General features: G+C 35.9%; 1 long non-coding RNA gene across 1 annotated transcript; it reads right to left on the bottom strand.

Annotated features, from left to right (window-relative positions):
• Positions 1 to 938: 938 nt before the first annotated feature.
• Positions 939 to 7,281, bottom strand: LOC135289167 (uncharacterized). Its single transcript, XR_010351965.1, has 3 exons — positions 6,811 to 7,281; positions 6,226 to 6,435; positions 939 to 6,135 (listed from the first exon to the last, which is right to left on the bottom strand). It is a non-coding gene; the product is annotated as an uncharacterized LOC135289167 (long non-coding RNA).
• Between the last annotated feature and the right edge of the window lie 13,204 nt (positions 7,282 to 20,485).

The following is a 20,485-nucleotide window of genomic DNA, read 5'->3' as shown; positions in this document are numbered from 1 at the left end:
TAGTTATAAAAGTGCCCAAGTTGGGCATTATCCATTTATTGTCTTTTAAATGCATTCTTTGAACCTTAAATAATGCTGAGGGACAATTTCATCTCCTGGTGTAGTCCCAGTGAAGTGAGTGGAATTGCACCAACAATTCAATTTGTCTCTGTGCGCTTGTGCATTTCTGCTTCTACTTGCTGTAGTTTATTGTTAGGCTTCCTTCAGTAACTGTGAAGTATGCTGTCATCATAATCCAAATCATAGAGTATATCATCAAAAAACATCTCAAAGGCTGTATAAATAAGAATTCACCTGTCTTCTCCAGCCATGAGCCATCTTCTCAAGGCTATGTCTGTTTTTTCCCACTGAAAGGGGAAGTTGGAAAGTTCCCAGCCATGCTGTCTGCATTTTAATGAGAAATTTCTGTAAAGACTGGGCAAAATTCTGACCAGGTTTTCCCTAATGGAGGAAAGGAAGGGTCAGAAATCACAAGGTTAGGGAAGAAAGAGACAGGATTGTAATTTTATTTGTAGGATTACAGAAACAGGGGGGATTTTTTAAAGACTATTTTTCATGAATTTTAATGCTCTAAGAGGCATGTCACCACAGTGCAAGAATTCCCTAGTCCTCACTCATATGAAGTGTTGCTTCACACTTTCTCTAGTACATACAATAAACAGAGTGTTCCCCTGCAAAATTTGCACATGGTGGGCAAGGAGAAACACTTTGCATACTCCCAGAAAGCACTTGAGTGAAAGCCAGCTTATCTCTCTGCTGCCTTTGAGTGTATGATACATCTATATGTTTATGAATGCAGAAACTCAGACACCACTGTGGGGGAAAGTTTTAGAAGACAGACTAAACAGGACAGCTTAAAGTTTTAAACTTTATTAGTTCAATCGTCTGCACACTATCGGCAAATTATTTGTTCTTGCCTATTTGTAATCTTCTCCAGTATATTTAAGGTGTTGTTGATCTTAACACTTTTATGTACTAAATTATATGTGAATTTGGAGATCTGATACCATGTAGTTGGAATTGATGGCCATAGTGGTTCTTGTTTACTTATTTAGTTTCCTCACTTAGGTCTGATACTTTTATGCATCTAGCTATGGCTTTGATAATGCTTATCCCCTTTTCATCTCTCTTCCCAGCCACCTCTTGTGTGTTCAGCAGGATGCCTGCCTATTTGTAGTGCCATGCACTTGTCTGTTACTGTGGCAACTTCTTGTTCCTTGAACCTTTTCTTTCTTCATCTGTTCTAACCTTTATTTTCTCTTTTGGTGTTCACATTGCTCTGGTATGAGTTTATAGAATATTCACAGTGTTACAAAACACATACACAGTTTTTAGTTACACTATATTAGTGTATATTACATGCTTGTGTTCAAGTCAAGTTAGTATTAATTATATCCTAATTTGTGGACTTTTATAAGTGTCATGCCTTTGTTTTGGCTGCATCTCAGTGACAGTAGGTTACCTCATGCCTGCTGTGGGATGAGTTTATAAACTGGGATAGTTAACATATCATGCTAGTGTGCCGTATATCTATGCCTGAGCTCATTGCTTGTAGAATCTCTATGGTAAAAGAAAAGACTCTAACTTCATATCTATCTTTCTCCAGATTAAAAATGGTATTTACTTATCCCGTCATATATGATTTTTTTCTTTAAAATTAGATTAAAACCACAGCAAATCAAGTCTTGAGTTTTCTGGTGTTTTGCTTGTCAATATTGTTGCCAATGAACTGTCCTCAGAGATCTCTTGATAAATCTCAAGAATTGGTGGAAAAATGGCAACAGAGAGCAGATTCAAAGCTTCTGCATTTTCAGGCTTTTTTTGATATTCCAAGTTAGGAAAATGAAGACAGAAGTCATAAATGTAGGTCAGCAGAGTATACACAATTTGTTTTGATTTGGGTGAATTATGTTTTTCAATGACTACCATTCTTTTATCCATTTATATTTTCCTTTTCTGTATCACCTTTGAAATAGCTCAGGCTTTCAGAGCAGCAGATATGTTTATTTCCTCTCAGCATTTCTTATTGTTCAGAAAGAATAAGCACATGTATTTGGATAAAATATCACTGTCCTTTAAGTTCCATGAGACCAACTTCATTTATCATTAAGCATCTTGGTCACTCCTATTAAATTTAGCTGATCACAGGAAATGTTAAATTTTTTGAATCTTCAGACCTAATTTCTTTCTGTAGTTTACTACAGTTAACTACATTTCATAAATATGTCTCTGTATGTGTGTACTTTTTCTCTTCTTGCTTATATCCATAACAGGAAAAGACACTCAACTTTTTGCCTTAAAGAATCTTTCATCAAAGTTTCATAGGAAATGAATGACATCAGTCACAGGCTTGCCCCTAAATCTTTTCTACTGAAATTTACATTAAGTCAATGGCAAACTTATTTTGAAGGTAATGCACTATGACATAAGGACTTCTTTTCTTAGCTCTTCTATTTAAATAGCTATTTCATTTGTACTTGGCACACAAATTTACACATATACACACCTGTAAAGTTTTAAAAAATAGTTTAGAGACTGAGTAACATAATTTTCTGATGAAGTCTGCAGACTCTGTGTGGAAAGTCAAGAGAGAAAATTTTCATTTATAGCACCTTGCTGTAGACTGAAAACATGTAGGTTGAATAATGCCTTGAAGTTTTAAAGCAAGATAAGATTCCATTGCTGTAAAGTAACATTTGAAGTTATGCAGACAAAATGTTTGCACCAGATTTCTATCTTTCCCTCAGAGTAATGAAGAAGCAGAAAAGGAGGAATTCTCTCGAAAATCTGCATGATTTCATGTGGATTTCTTTGCCTAGCACCTGGCTGATAAAACTGATTGACTGTAGATTTCTGATAGAAAGACAGATGCTTTTTCTAGTATGCATAGATATAATGCACATTGCCACTAATTTATTATTTATCTTCAGTTTTTAATAAAAAGACTATAATTTTAACAAAAATCTTACAGCAAAAGATCTACTTTAATATCAGTTTTCACTTAAATTTCTTCTTAGAAGTTCCAATTACTAAATGGAATTTCTAAAAATAGATTAGCAAAATAGCTGGAGTGGAGGGGCACAGCGGGGAAGAAATCATCTTGTCTAGAGGAAACAGAAACAATACTCTCATGGACAAAAAGACAGAGGTGATAAGTCTTAGGAGCTGGAACCAGATACAGACATAATGTTAAAAATTAAAATTATTAGAGAAAGTACATGACATTCATCTCAGTGAATTATAGTCATCCCTTTGATTTCAAAGAAATTTTTGTGATTATCTAGTTAGAACTGAACAGAACTGAATAATAAAGTTAGTTAAAATGTACAGACAAACCTATATTTATGCACAGAGTGTGCACAATCCGGTATTTTGCCAGTATAGTTGCTGCTTCATTTGCATTTGCAGTTTGAGAGCACATGATTTGGCAATTGAAATGTTACCCAATGTAAAAAAAGGTTAGAGTGATCAATGGAAAATGGAATCCTTGGCAATTGTCAGCTGCAAAAAAAATGTGAAAGATAATGTATGTAATATTTCTCTTGCAAAAAATAACTGCAGCAAGCAAAATTATTCACAATCATTGCTGAAGCTTATATGGCAATTTCTCAGCACTAAGTTTTGGTCTATGTTCTCTCTGTGGCAGATAAAATTCCCAAATGACAGGACATATCAGTTGGCCTGCAACTGTCAATATAGTTTTAAGAATTTTGCAAAATAATTTTTTCTTTTCCCAGCAAACAAACTGATATTGCTGCTGAAATTGTAGAAAATGTTAATCTTAGAAATAAAACAGGCATCATCATTAACTTTTATCTTTCTTCTGAAAAACATTGTGCAGGACCATTAAGGAACTTCACCCTCTGTAAAAAAAAAATAAAGCTTTTCTAATATTTCTTATTGCCTAATTTTAGAGGACTCTACAGACTTTTAGTGTTTTGTATCTCTGTATCTCGAGAACAAAATAAAAAGCAAAATCAACAATTCAAAGAACTTATCCTCTGGGTTTCCTAGTGGGTCTTATCACTCATGTTTGTCTTCCAAATTGTAAAGCCTGTAGGGAATAGATTATTTTGATATCTGCATGTTGTGGAAGGTCAAGCATACAGTCAGTCCTGAGTAAATTAGTAAACTGTGGTCAGTCAAAATCATAAAAGTCATACATAAAAACTTTATATATATATATAAAATCAAGCTATATTTGTGTCTAGGAGTTCAAAACCCATGTTCTCTGTCCCATGAGAGTTTGACTCTAAAATAACATTTTATGTTCTGAAGGCACTTCTTTTCTTTTTTTTTTTAAATGGAAGATGCTAACGATAAATCAGTATTAATCCTCTTGATCTGTTTTTGATAGCACTAAGCTTGACAATCCTAGCTGTTTTTCATGAGGGTTGTACAGTTTTAAGGTTTATTTTCAAGGACACTTAGAACAACATCCCTTTATCCTAAAATTCTCTTTACAACATTTAACAACAGCAGCAGAAGTCCTGTAAGAAGAGACATTTCCTTTGTTATTTCTGAATATAGTATATTTAAATTTGTAGGCAAAAGCTTTAAACGTCCTGCAGTTTCCTTAGAGAATAAAATGTCCTTGGAGACTTTTTTAATACATGAGCCTGTGATATATTACTGCAAAATGTAAAAAAGACAAGTGGAATAGAAAACCGATAATGTTAAAGCATGATCATCCAACATCTACTGTTATGTGTTCATTCCTCAGACAGCAGATGTCTCCTGATATTCTACAGGCACTGTAAGATTGGACTATTAGGTCACTGAAGTGCTTTACTACTGAGGCAGTATCAAAAAACCATTGTAAGTCTTTGTTTTCTCTTCATGACTGAATCATAATCCAGTTACTTGGTTCAGAGTGTTTCCATGTAGGTGAAGAGAACTTCCCATTGCATTTTCTGTGAAAATCCTCAACCAGAATATTTCTCCTTTACTCTAGTTGTCAAAAAACTCAGGAAAGTGGCCTTCATTAATATTTTACAGGATAATGCCTGTAAACAAGTCAACAAACGTGTCTTCTGTGGTCCCTTTGACTATGTTTTTCACATTCAAGCAGGCATAAATGCTTCTAAAACTACAGTTTTAAAATTCCAGATTTTTGACAGAAAATATTTTTCAGATTTTACTGCCCAAATAATTTGAAAATGGTGTGTTTCCTCAAAAGACAGACGGTAGAGGATATCCTCATATTTCTATTATACAACCTCTCAATTTCAACCCATGGAATGGAATCGACTTTTCTGGAAAACCCTGGCTTCAGGGACTCTAAGCAATGGCTGTCTTTCCCATTGGAATCTCTCCTCTTCCCTGTCTTCTAGAGGGTACAGACAAGGAAAATAACTAGACTTGACTGAATAGATGAAGAGCATAAGTCGGGTGGGAATGAAGAATATCACACAGTCCCCACGAGAGAAGAGATAATCCTTGTCCAGGCAGCAAACACGAGGGACGTGAGTAGATTTCATATAGAAAAGGGTAGGCAGGTCAGGTGCAGCTGTCTAAAAGTGTCTTTGGGCTTAAGCAATGCTAATGAAGGCTCAGAGCCCTCATTGTCCATCTGCTCTCTCATTGGGGCTACTACTGAATCTCTGCTGGCTAAAGCTTGGCTTGCAGTGAGTTGTGAAGCTCCTCATCTAGTTTATGCAGCCTGTGCCAGTGCTAAATGTTGAGTAGATTTGTGGGGTGCAGCTGTCTGCAGCTGGACTAATAATTTCTGAATATCAAAGGGCTCTGCTGGGATTTTTTGTAATACAGAAATGTTGGTCTGGAGAATAAGGTGAATTTAATGGTTATGTATTTCTTTGTTGAAAAATAGCTTATTTTTATTTTAATTAGACTGTCAGAATAAATAGTCATTAAGATCACACCCTGGAATTCAGTGCATTTGGGGGCCTTCAGTCCTTAAATCTATTTTCAGCACAAGAAGCGTCACCAATGTTAGAGATACAGAGCTTGGAGTGCTGTAAACCTTTTGCAATAGCTGGAAGAGGGCATGGCCAAGATCCTGCAGTTATTTGATGTGGAAAAGAACTCTCTTGCTTCCCAGGAGAAGGGCATTCCTTACAGTTTAGTAACTTGGCGGGTATAGCAGTCCAGTATTTTTTTATTGCTGAGATGATTCTGTGTAAATAGTTTTATATCTTTTGTTATTACTATTATTTATTTTCATTTTCTTATGACATTGCTCTTTCCAGGTAATTGTTATCTCACCTTGTATTCTTTGCCTTTTGTGACATCCATTGGAGAAGAGAGGGGAGTGGTGTGTGGTCTTTTTAGTGGCAGTACTAATTTGGAGAATAACATTTCTAAATCACAAGAAGAGGTTTAAGACAAATTACTCTGGATATTGCAGTTGCTGGAGTCTCCAAGTTATGCCACTATGCAAGTTCCTATTCTGCTGTAAGCAGCAAAAGCTTTGGCCTACATGAAAATCAGAACATAGCAAAAATCAGACTTTGAGAAAGAAAAAAAAGATGAAGCAGTTCTATTCAAAATTTTTTAGAAATGGTACAAAGAACAGCGTCAGTTCAGCAGTGGGGCAGACTGTTTGGGGTCACATGCAATCTTGGCAGAATAAAATTGACATTGATCTGGAGGACATTTATGAATTTGCTACCCTGCTCGACCCTGACATTTTTTCCTGTTGTATGGAATTATTCACCACTACTGGCTTTATGGAGTCACTGTGCTGCAGTTAAGCATCATTGGCAGGGCTTGTCAGCCAAAAGTTCATGTTCTTTACTGAAGTAAAAATGTGAGTCATCAGAATAAAACAGAGAAACAAAAATTCCTCACATGGATGATATCCTAAGTTCCTGTTGCGTCAGAAACTGGGTAAGTTTAGTGTCTCTAGCCATTTTTGGAGTGTTTGGAATGCCTGCTTATGTGCACTTGGTGAGAGGTGGGGCAGGCCAGGTTGTTCTGGCTGAGGCAGTGCCCTGCCCCACCCCAGACAGCTGGTGTTATACCCACCATTCATTTGCAATAAATGGGAAACACAGGATGTGTAACCTGAAGCCTGAGCTTCAGTCTGTTCCTAGAAAAATCTTGTCATGCCATATTAGATAAAGAACCTTTGGGATTTTTTAAAATTTCACTGGGGGAATGACCTGAGTTAGAACTAATTTTCCTGTCATGCTATTTGATCTGGATCAGGTATCCAATCTCTTCAGTACCCTAATTACATGAACAATTTTGCTGGTGCACAGAAATGCACAGTGAGAGGATGAGAAAAAGCATCCAAGGGGATAAATGAGGCAACTTCTATGACGGCAGCCCCAGTCTGTCACCCTGGATGTGACACGACCCCTGGAATGGTGTCACATTGAGAACTGTTTGTGTTTGTGACACCGTGGCTTGAGAGGAAAGAGACTTCAAAAATTCTGCACCAAATTTTGTGTCTTGACAGGAAAACATTTCTGACTTGGGTCTCATTAACTTAGAGAAAACTGAAAAATTGTTTCATGTACTTTATTTTTATTAAATACCCATTTTGTTTCCTCTACTCTTTCTTTTCCATTCTTTACACTGCTTTGCTTTAAACACCATTTTACTGTTTTTTCCTTTCTGTATTCTTTTTAAATTTTCTATTATTTTCTTCTTTTCATGTTTCTGATCAAGAGCGAGGCTTGTAGGTGATAGCAAGTGCATTCCAGTTTCAGTAACTTCTTGGGAAATGATTTAGCTCTGGTGAAAAATTGCTAGAAGACAAGTTTAAACATAGAGTAACTCAAACCATCATTATCCTGTAGAGTGAAGTAAAGTTACTGGACACGAAGCACATGTGCTCTCTCTAAGGATTATGGCAGGCCATATATAGGAAAAACACTTGATTTTTTTTTCTTGCAGCATAACTGGTTGAATTCTGCTGTTGCATTCTGTAGCATAGAAGCAATGCCAAACTTGAAAGCATAAGGACATAAGGGCTCTGTAACAGTAGATTGTGTCACTGTCCAATTAAGAAAAGAAAAATAAAATTCCTGAAATAGCTTTCAATTAACATTTACTGCATCCCATAGTATATCTAGTTTCTTAAAGGGCCATTAATTGTTAATATACTGCAATTAGCCCTTAAGTATGTGATTAATATTCTGTTAGATGCTTATTTAATGTTATTTCACATTCATTACCAATTAATAGATATTTAATTGAAGGCTGCTTCCTCCTTAGGAGAATGTCTGATCTCTTTTTGCCCTTTCCATGATTATTTTCTGCTATTTGTTTTTCTTCAGACCATTGCCTTTAAGGCTGTAGAATTATTATTCTTCTTGTGGTTCACTTGGCTAAGCAGAAAAAAACACAGTTTTCTATTCTGTAGTACCTATTCGTATAAGTGTTCTGGGATTACGGATGCATCAAATCACACCAAAATTCATTCAGCAAAATATATCTTGACTCCCAATATAAAAGGTTTGATGAAAGAAAGCAAAAATGTCATAGTAGTTGTTTTCCTGCATTGTCCCCTTTTGCTCCTTTTTTTTTTCACCTTTTTTTCTCTCTAGTGTCACCAGCTGCAATAGATGTGAGTTAGGCAAATGAGGCAGGGAAAACACAGCAGCAAATAAATATGGTAATATGATTACCTTATGGAGGAAACTTTTAAATTGCTTTCCAAGATGAACCTATTTCAGCTGTGTGGTACACAAAGTTGATGCAGACGGGAGAAATTGTGTTAGTTACCAATCATACCACCCTCATGAGGTCGGCACCCCATTGGTTGGCATTTGCATTCACAATTGTCCTCTTTCAGTTTAAAATCAGATAGCATAAAAGGAAATTGTCAAGTCAATTCTAGCATGTCCAGCTTGAGATGCATAAAAAGAGTCCAGTATTCAACAGCAGCAATAATCTAAACCTTGAAAATCCAGCCACCTTGAAAGTCTTTCCTGTTGTGTTAGCAAAAATGGCTAATCACTAAGCACAAAATAGTTTTGAAGGACCATTAGCTGCACTCATATTACTAGGTGGTCGATAAACAAGCAAATTCACTGAAATGTGTTCCAACTGCTGAATGAAGTTTGAATATATTCACTTCTCAGATTTATTTCTAAGGTTCAGAATGATGAGTAATATAATTATCTAAGGAATAAAATGATGTAGAAATACTTCCAAATTAAGGATAAAGATTTCATTTTTCAACCAGCTTCTGCTGATGAAAAGAATCCCGAGGTTATGAACTATAAACAGTTAAAATGCACAATGTATGTATTAAAAATGTAATTATATGTATATGTTCTTAAACTTGGTAAAAGCAAAGCTGTTGTTTTCTATCTCTAGTTTTTATGTATATGCCCTTGCACCATGGGAAATGCCTAAGGGAGAGTGAAATGCTCTTTCCACTGGCATTTTAAATTCCTTTATAAAGCACTTTAGTTAATACTTGAAATTTATAACAGTTGAAATTTAAAATTGCAATTCTTAATTAGAACTTTACACCTGCCAGAATGCCCTGCTTTAGGAGAGTACTGTATTAACTCTTTACATTGATTTTTGTGTCCATTTCCTGATTTTTTTCAGATGTTTTAGATTTTTTATGTCTCCAAGCCCTGCTGTTCAATAGAAGAACTCTCAGAAACATTTCTGATTATTTATGAAAAATCATGGGATTCTAGAATGCAAACAACACATCTTTCTTTAAAAAGGTCATGGAATTAGAACCAAAAAAAAGTCAGAATTGGTAACCACTCCAGTTATTTCAATTCCTCACAAGAACTTGGAACAAATAATTCAGCAAACAATTTGCAAGAGGGCAAGGAAATGAGCAAAGCCAAAGCAACAGGAGTACTGAGGGAGCCAACAAGGGAAGATGCCCTCTTTGATTTGTTGCTTTGTAACAGAAAGGATCTCATGAGTGGAGAATGGAGGCCATCTTGTCCAGAGCAACCACAAAGAGATCTCTGTTGACAGGAGGAAAAGTGCCAGCAAAACTTCACACTTGGACAAGAGGAGAGCAGACATCAAACACCAGGAAGGATGCTGTTAGGAATTGTCCACCGCATTATTCATTTAGTGGAATACCCATAAGGACAAGAATCCCCTCATACCTATTTATACCTTTTTTATCGAGAAGCCGATGCTTGGATGAAGGATTAAGGAACTCCAGGAACTTATGTTAAGCTCTTAGAACCTCTTATTTTTCTTTTTCTCTCCTTTCTTTTCTTTTCACCTTTACAATTAATTGTACCAAGAATGAGAACATCAGTTATGAGGCATAGAATAGATCTGAATGATGAAAAAACCTAATGAAAAAAGGTATGGTATAACAACATTTGTTTTATGCTGAATGTAGGGCTTCTAATTATTACTTAATTAAGCATAATAATTTACTGGGGGAAAAAGTAAGAAAAAGTCAAATTGGCTTGTAGAGAAAACCTTTCAAAAGGAGAGGCTAGTCATTTAGTTGAAGATACGGGCCCATTTTTCAGTCAGATTCACCAATCAATTGTTCTTGACACAACTGAATATATTATTAGATAGGTTTATAGGTTGAACTCTGAAGATTTTAAAGGCTGCTCCATGCATCTGACAATGCAGTCTGGCTCTATCAAGCCAAGGCAGGTGAGTAACTCATCCAACTGCTCTGTTGGCATTTTGTGCTATGAATTATTTGAACTTCAGATTAATTTAATCACCAACACTATTAACAGAAGACAACGTAGGTTTGAGGGCCAGTGCAGCCAGAACTACTTTGCCTGTCTGCATAGCCAAATCCAGTTCATTTGCGGAAAAGCTGGTTCTGGAGTATTTTAAAGAGATCACTCTCTTCATACTTCTGATTAGTGACTGCCTCCCAAAGCTTGGCCTAGATACGTTGTTTTAAGCAGTTTTAAAAAATTACTTTTCTCTCTACTAATAGATAATCACAATTGAATTGTTAATTGGGAAACAGAAGGTAGTGGTGTATACATTCTGTTGATTTTTACCTGTCTGCTCTGGGCTAATGGATTGATTAATAAACATTTCATACTGAACTTCCAGTATAAGAAAAGCAATATTATTCAGTGACTGACTTTTACCTTAGGCTTAAGCTCAACTCATTCCCGTGCAGCTTATTTGGAAAGGAGGATATTAACCTTAAAAACCATGAGTAATTATATTTCAGCAATGCATAATGGTATTTATTCAGCTCTCCACTCCCTTAGTAACTTCCTGCACCTTAACTTGGCATCTCCTTTTAAAGCTTGCATCTGACATTTCATTACCTCTGAGTATTCAAAAAATGTCCTAAATGGTAATGATGTCAGATAATTAGACATTTCAGACTAGGACTTCTAAAGGGCTGCATAAGCTTTGACTGATCTCATGTTGTTGCTTTATAGCTTCCTCTGACCCTTCTATTTTTATTGCATGTTTCATGGCCAAATTCAGCACAGGAATAGAACTTGCACTTAGCTGTAGCTGTACTGAATTGAGATTTTAGCATTCTTTAAACTACCATTGTACTGCCTATTATTACATTTTCAGGCTTTTTTCCCCTTGATAAATTAGTGTTTGCTATGGAGCCTTCTAAAATGTGTCCTTCATAACTGAATTCCAACAGAACTAAATTTCCCAGGCAATTATTAAGCAAAGTGGGAGAGAAAAAAAATGCTTTGAAGGCTGCATCAGTCTAGATTCTGAACTTCTTAATTGTAGTCATCTTAAAGCGAGGAAAGAGAAGCCATCGCAGAAAACATTATTAATTTATTTTTTTTTTTTTTAGAAAATGTGGATTTTGTTTTGAAAACATTTAAGGAAATAAAAAAGATTATGTTTGCATGTTTGCATTTTTCCATTTAAGCAAGAAGTACTAGATTTTTGAAAAGGTATTTATGTATAATTAACAAGATCATTCTGCACAAATCCACAAAGCATTTGTTAATGTAATAAAAAGTCTGTTTTCTATGCAATTCTTACTTGTGTGACTTGCTCATGCAGTGAGGATGTCATAGTTATACTGAGAGACAGGAAAAGAAAAAAGAGAGTTATTTCATATTATACACTTCAGCTGAATACTATGCATTCCAGATTCCCATGGTGGATATTTGGCCATTGACCCATTGGAGAGAGTTTAGAGGATGGCCACCAAGATGATTAAAGGGATGGAGCATGTCTCCTGTGAGAAAATGCTGAGAGAATTGGAATTGTTCAGCTTGGAAAAGAGAAGGCTTCAGAGTGACCTAATTGTGCTCTTCCAGTACCTGAAGGGTGCCTACAAAAAAGATGGAGAGACTATTTACAAGAGCATGTAGTGACAGGACTAGGGTAAATGGTTTCAAACTGAAGGACAGTAGGTTTAGATTGGATATTAGGGAGAAATTCTTTACTGTGAGTGTGGTAAGACAGGGGAACAGAGAAGCTGCAGTTGCCCCATTCCTGGAAATGTTTAACGCCAAGCTGGATGGGGCTTTGAGGGACCTGGTCTAGTGAAAGGTGTCCCTCCCCATGATGGGGGGGTTGGAACAAAGTGATCTTTATAGTCACTTCCGACCCAAGCCATTCTATGAATCTGTGATTCTATGATTCCATGATTCTATGACTGTACACCAGCTACTCTGTTATGTTTTCCCCATGCAAGAAAAAACCAAGCTCAAAAGATAAAGAATCTCTTCTATCCCATATTTTTTCCCATAAATGTAGATAATAAATAAATAAATAAATGGGATAGTGTAATACTGCTCATCTAGTTATAATGCCCAGCTCTGTTTTTCCTGGTGGCAGGCCTCTCCCATTTAGATGGGTGGCAGCCACACCCACCTCTCTCCTTGCTCTGTGCTCTTCTGACTGTGGCTTTCTCACTGATGGTTTTATGTCCTTCTAATTTGGCAATCAGTTACCACCACCCAGCAATCCCAAGGGCATATAAGCATCTCTGAATTTCAAAATCAAATCAACTGTTTCTGCTCACCTTCAAAGTCTCACAGAGACAAAATTACAATGGACAATGGCCAGGAGACACTAAACTGCATCAAAACATGCATAAAGACAGAAGTTAAAATCTGTCTAATGCACTACCTTCCCATCCCAAATATATTAATTATATTTTCACAGTATGAGATCTTCAGCAAACAACCCCCAGCAGGACCTTGTTATAAGAGGTCAATAAGAGTAATGCAGGAAAAAGGAACTGTGTGTGTCCTTTTTGAAGTTGAGGGAGTGCCAGGAGTTGAGTACAATTCATATTCTGTTCCACTTCACCTTCTCAGTTCCTATACTTCTGTCTTTCTGCCTAAATAAACTCTTGATTTCATGGCAAGTATAAAATGCAAGGTTAAGGGGAAATGATCATTTGGCCTTCATTTTATTGTAGATTATTCCTAGAATGTTTGCCTTTGTTCTGTTGTTTGCTTTTGGTTAAGAGCTGAGCTCTTGTGGTTCACCCAGAGGTGCCCTGGAGTCTTCTGTCCTTCCAACTTATCACCTGACAGCAATGATTGTATAGTGTAATTAAAAGTCAATGCTAGCTTTTGGGATACATGGTATAATAAAAGAACCATCTGAAATTAGGACTTAAATAATGAAGGGTTCGGGGACATGTAGTCTGGTATTTGTTATGCATTTTAATAGAGGAAGTTTGCAGCTAATTGGAGGCTAACTAAACCCTTTGGACACATTTCAAGTCACGTCAGTCCTTTTTTTCCTCCCCAAGGAATCTGATAGGCCATGCAGCTTAGCACTGTCTTTTTCTATCTTAATTACCACATTGAATTGTGCTAATGTAGGTTTACTTTAGAGGCATGTGTTATGATTATAACCCAGGCAAGAGTTTTCCACAACAGTTTTCAGAATCTAGTTTAAATACCTCTCTCTCTGCAAATAATAGAAGAAAAAATTAAGACTAATTTGCTTCTCTAACTAATGCATTGTAACCCATGCATGTGTCTAGAGAAGGCAGGTCACCTGAATTACTCTGACCCACCCCAGCAACTTGTAAACATGGTTGTCATTATTCTGTATTTGATATTACTAGATCTGATTTTATATAATATTGCACTATTTATTGTGCTACAAGAATGATCCTTGCTGTGAACACATGTTCTTCATAGTGGCACTAAAAAGACACATCCCTTTTAAATATGCTAAGCCTGTGAATCAAAATCTGTATTATTCAATTGTCTAATGAAAAAAACATTATGTCAACCCCATTTATTAGATGCTTGTAGAATTTTTGCAAAGGTTGGTCAGCGAACCTAGAAGGCTGATGTTCATAATTCAGGCTGAAGTCACGGAGAAGCAGAAACATATCAAAAAAAAAAGTGAAAATCAGACGTGTTGCATTTTGTAGATGTCAAGAGAAAATGCTGAATAATGCAAAAATCACAAACATGAATAAATGTCTCATACTTTACCAAGATGTATGCATGCATGGTCAACTTTTTTAAGGAATTGGCAAAATAGTTGAGTTTTAAAAAAGTATTTGATCTTGGTTTTTTTGGAGGTTACCATACAAAAAATTAATCCAAAATATTACAATTACCTCATCTCAAGGTGTGGTGGTTTTTTTTTTGGTTTTTTTTTTGTTTGGTTTTTTTTTTTTTTTTTTTTTTTTGTTTTTTGTTTTTTTTTTTTTTCATGAGTATGGAAGCAAAGTGGTTTGTGTGAATATATACAACCAGAATTCCAAGTCTGGAGATACTTCTCTCTTCTTTAGAACTGAGACTCTTTTGGCCAAGAAATCTACCAGAAGCAAACATACATATCTCAGAAATCTCTGTTTTTCCTGTCCTTCTCTTACCTCCAAAAAACAAATGAAATGTATTTTAACTATGTGTATGTAGCAAAGATTTTAATTCATGGGACTTTCATAGCTATCTAATATAAGGAAAAGGCATGGGAAGAGGGCATTTTTCTACTTCTACTCCCTTGAATTGTCCACTTACTGCTGCAGCAGTCCTCTGACTTCCAACATCATTGTGCTCTATTGTGCCATGCTGAAAGAGTTTGGATAACCCACATCTCTTGGATTACAAGACATATTTGCTGTATTTAGGTTATTTTAATTTTTTTTGCAAGATCAGGAGACAACAAGAAGCCTTAACTGGTTTTCCAAGAGGCTCACACTTCCTTGGCCTTCTAGGTGAAAAGTCTGAGGAGATTCCTGCCCTAGATTTCTGTGTTTCAAACCCTCCAATTTTTATGATAATTTTCCTTGAAGGAGGGCTGTTGTTTCTGTGCAGTAGTCTGTGCTTGGTGCAAAAAAGCTGACGGATACCCTATTCACATTGATGTTTAGGAAATGACAATGTTTAGAAAATGACATCGAATAAAAAGAGGTCTTCTGATTAGTGGATGACAGAGCACATGATCCAGAGCAGGAAACAGCACTGGACTTGAAGAAATGTAGGACAGGAAGATGCTTTGATTGTATAACTAAGAAATTACCTCAGGTCTTCTCTTTCATTGTTGCTGCAACAGGCTGCCTTGCTGTTAAGTCAGCATAATTTTTGAAAAGGGAGCGTAAGCACTTTTTCCTTGTCATCCTTTTCCTGGTTCTTCATTCGCTCTCCCTCTTCTGTCCTCTGTCAAGTCCACAGATAATCTTCCAGTTCTACTGTCAAAACTCTCTCATTTCATGGCCTCACAGCTAAGCAGTGAATATTTTCGATGCAGAAGTACTCCTTCTGTTACTGCTCTTTGAAAATATTTCTTTCAGGAAGAAACTAGTCTGCCCAAGTTTAAAAAAGGAGACAAATTTACTGGGGAATTAATAGCAAAACAAATGTGCTGGTGATGTCTGAAAAATTACTGGCAGCTACTTCTGGCTGAATTCAAGCAACTATAGCTTGTAGTAAAACATGACAGTTTTAGTATTTAGTCTGAGCTCAACCACTTTTCATGCTTAAATCTGATACATTCTACATTTTGGAGAGAACAGTAGCTACCTTCAATAGTTCCATAGAGGAAAAAATGCACTTCATTTCATATAAGAATATAGGTCTTATTTTACTATTCTTTAAATTGAAATTAATTAGAGATTAATTAATGTTTCCTTTAATGAGATCTTTTTATACTTTATTGGATTTCCTTATTGTTACATTTTTCCTGAATGCAATTTGTGTTCTTTGCAACAGATTTTTTTCTGCTATTTAGTTTTTGAATTAATTTACATATTTTTTGACAAGTTAAATCATCCAATACAGATCTGTTCATGTGCGGTATTTTCCATCATTCTTATCCTTTATTATGCTTACTTTAGCCCCTTGTGCTTTTCCTTCATGATTTGATAGCTCTATAATTCTGCAATAATTTATGCTTCCTCCATTTGCATTGCCTTACCTGTTCCATTTTTCCTTTGATTTGACATGCAAAATCTGCCTAGCTTTTTCTTTTTTATTCCATCATCCCATTTTGATTTTAACACTGACTTGTGAGGTATAGATATAAAACCTTTTGTGTTTAGTTCTCCTTTTCATCTCTGACTTCAATAATTAGTTTTTTTTAACCAAGTAATATCAATTTAGTTGTTCTTTTGCAGATTAAACTTAATTCTGGTGGGGGTTTTTTGTTTTGTTTTGTTTTGTTTTTTTTTCCCCTTGATTCAGCTCTGCTCTCTCTGACAACTAGGTAACTTTCTACCACATGGTTCCCATATTTTCTAACATTTCAGTATCTGTTAAACTCTGCCTCTTGACTGGCAGCTGAAACTTGACTTTAAATCCTGAAATACAACTAAAGGGTCATGAAGACCAAAGATAATGAAAGTGGCAGATATGACACTATATTGTGAATATGCCTAAACTGTGCTTAGAGGTCATCCTGGAAATCCATCTTTACTTAGAGTGCTTTCATCTGATAGTTGTCTTTTCTACTGAAGTCTCAAAGTCCTCTGATATTCATAAGTTTGTTCTCTTAATGGTCATAGAATAAATGAAGGGTGTCTTTCTTCTTTTTCTTTCCCTACTTGTAAAACTCTCTTCCTCTTTAGAAGTAACGTATTTAGTTTGAACTAAGTCCAGGTGGCAAGGAAAGTACTAGCTTGTATCAGTATATATTTTTTAGGTTATTTCACAAAAATGTCTGTTTATAAGTAACAACACCAAATTGTAACTTTTAATTAGAGCAATTTTACAGAGGTCTTATTGAAAGTTGTAAGTCTTTCTGAGAGTCTATGCATGTAACCTTTTGAAAGAGTCACTCCTTGAATAACAAAAGTTTTAAATTATATTCTCCTGCATCGCATCCATGCCCACAGGTGCTTTAGGTACTTATGTTCTCTGTGGTCCGGGTTCACTTGTTTTCATTCACACAATTTGCAGAGCGAAGCGTGATTTAGAGCATCAAATCTCTCTAACTGACATTAAGGAGAATTTTTAAACAACCTTTTCTGTATTTTTTTTCTTCTAACAAGTTATCAAAAGGTTGAAGCCCAGTTTCTGTACCCTAGGAAGTGGGCAAAAAAAAAAATCAGAATGTACCTCACGCTCTTTTCTCTTTGCTGCTCCCTTTGTGAAGCTGCTCTCTGTTCCAGTCACCTTGAACAGAAAAAGCAGAAGAACACTGCTATAGTATCTGATGATCTTTGCCCATTTTCCACCTCCCATTTACTTAATCTCTGAGAGCTGCGTAAACAGTCTTTACCTTCCTCTTTGTTGATACACAGGCTGAATCTTGCTTTTTTTTTTTTCAACTGGGAAATGGAAAAGACAGCCTAATTCTTGGTGATCTTCTAAGCAGTTTTTGAGATATCATTACTGCTAAATTTGATGTTATATTTTCATAACTACTATGCAAAATGCTGGATGCTGTTTTAAAAGCAAATTAATTTGAATGATATTAAGAAGAAGAATATTCAGAGAAATATGTTATTGCTTCCCCCCTTTTTTTTTCAGAGAAGGATCAAAAGATCCAGATATCACAAGTATTCCCTTGCAGAATGTTCTGAGGCACAGTGGTATGTCACTTTGAAATCGGATGTAAGATATAGCAGTGCTTATCAAACCAATACAATTCAATCTCAGGCTCAGAAGAAGAGCTTTATATGAAGACACAACAAGTTTATGGAATTGGTCAGATACAGCCTTATATGCAAAAAGTAAGATCTGTAAAAGATGCAATTCCATGCTTGATCAGAAGCAAGTGACAAGAGAAAGAAAAAGAAAAATCCAAGACAGGCAGAATATGGTATATTTGAGATGAAAAATAATTGGACTGGTTCTACCAGGCAGTTCAGCAGAGTGGCATTTTTCTATGGCATGAACTGAATGGTCAGATTCCTAGATATGAGTAGTGGTCGCAACTTGGAAATACTGTTTTGCAGAAGAGAAAAAACAAACATATAGAGAAAATGGAAGGAGAGCAACAAGAGCATAGGAGGACCAGCTGTTAGAATAAGGCTCAGTGATATAATATGGTTAGAAAAAGTTCTAGAAACAGAAATATGTAACCTCCCCTTTTTAGCCACTACCAGACCTTTCTTCTTCTCCCAGCCTGTTTGTGAAGCACCCTGTGTGCTGAAGCACCCTGTGGCAGTGATACTACGTGGTGTGGTTCTCGGGGTGGTCCTGAGCAGGACCTGAACACCAGTGATCCTTGTGAGTCTCTTCCAACTCAGGATATGCCATGATTCTATGATATTCCTTCTGTTGGTGAGAACAACAGGATATGGATCAAGGATGACGGGCAAAATTACACCAGTCATTCCAACAAGGCAAAGCTCTGAAGGCAGCAGATCTGCAGAAGACTGTCCTTGAGAGCCAAGGTAAATGGCTACAACCTCACTTACACTTCAGCTCAGCTGGCAAACTTTTGGGAGGGCACACAGTTAGCCATGTTCTATGAGTGAGTTGGCAATGTAGCCACTGCAGTGTAGACAACAGGGCAGGGCAAGCAGACTTTACAACTTTGCATAATTTAGTTCAAGGATTATATACAGCCTATATAAAAAAATGTGACAGATGCAGCATTAAACTTTGAGGACTAAGGGTCAGTACAGCGAAATATACTACCATGAATGTTAACCCACACTCTCAGTGTAACAAGTTTTTAATAAGTCATTAGCCAGTGACATTAAATCATATACTAATACTATACTACTTGGGGAAAGTTGTATGATAGTCTGTGCTACAATATTACATTTAGGTGATTGTGTCATTTCTGTAATGCAATGTTTCTCCTCAGCAAGACAACCAGAACTGAGACATAGGTGTATACATGGGGATGACTTCCAAGGCAAAATTCCAAATGAAATTTTAATAAATGATCTTTTAGATTAGCAGTGAGTATTAAGTGAGACTCCTTTTGTCAAGGTCATTCAGTGTGGTGTGGAAGAATGCCTGAAATTTGTAGACAGACAAAATAAACCTGGAGTTTGGTTTTGAAAGCAATCTTTGCTCAATTCTTCAATCATTTGGACACGTACACTCTTATTTTTCTATACATTATTTTAAAAAATAGTGTGTCAGCTGTGTCATTTTGAGGTTAAAAGGTTAAGAAATAATATGCAACGGATGTCCTGAAAAATGACATGGACTACCAATTTGTTAAATAGATATAGAGAGCTGCCAAGTTTAGAAAATTTGGATCTAGACCCCCTGGCAGAATATTCACAAAAGTGAGATAACAAATATAATTTTTTATTCTCTGTAATGCTATCCTGAATATAAATTAGTGAAAATTACTGCAGTATCCTATTTATTAATGACTGACAAAAAAGTCCATTGGATCAAGATAAAAATCTGCTTTCCTTCAGGATTTTTATACTATTAGTAGACTCATCACATCATGCCCATCTACTGCAGGGGCAGAGGAAAGAGGGAAAGAGAGTCTTAGAATTATTTACTAATACTTAATATTTGTAATAATAGAAATATTTCTTCACAGAGGACTTAAGATTGTTGTGCTTGACAGACACTTGTTCAATTATATAGGAAAGGAAATTCATAAAACCCTTGAGTTAACTGGTTAAAATTAAGTTCATAATGTAAAGGAGTATAAAAGAGCATAAAATAGATTTTTTTTTTCCCTTCTTTCAGAAAGACCATTGCCAAATGATGTATGCTTCAATGAACTCAAAGCTGTTAACAGAGAACAAGGGAAAGACAAAGACATTTCTAAATCCATCAGGCAATCACAACAAACAAAAAATCCAATGCAGAGGAGAAATATCTCAAAAAGGGTTCACTTATTTTCCTTTCTGGCTTCATCTCACAGCTACACAACTATGTTGTAAAAGGAGAAACAGCTTCCTACCACTATAGTTAGATTCTGAAAAAGATTTCACTAGCATGAAGCAAAATCAATTTATAAAAGTTTATCATTCAAATGTAATTTTTCCCTTTACTTTCTGTACAAGCAGGAATGTCAGGAAAGGAAGAAAATTTTGCAGTGATTTTTATTTTTCTTAATGAAGTGACACTATTATATTCTTTGAGCCACAGCCTAATTTTTGATTATGTATATCAGTCTCTGGATTCTAACCCTTAGCAAAACTACTGTATTTGATGGCAAACACTAACATAGCCCAAGAATTTTATAGCATTTCAAATTATTATCA

Source organism: Passer domesticus, chromosome 1, assembly GCF_036417665.1.
Source record: "Passer domesticus isolate bPasDom1 chromosome 1, bPasDom1.hap1, whole genome shotgun sequence".
Taxonomy (NCBI): Eukaryota; Metazoa; Chordata; class Aves; order Passeriformes; family Passeridae; genus Passer; species Passer domesticus.
This window is presented reverse-complemented; position numbering and strand designations above follow the sequence as displayed.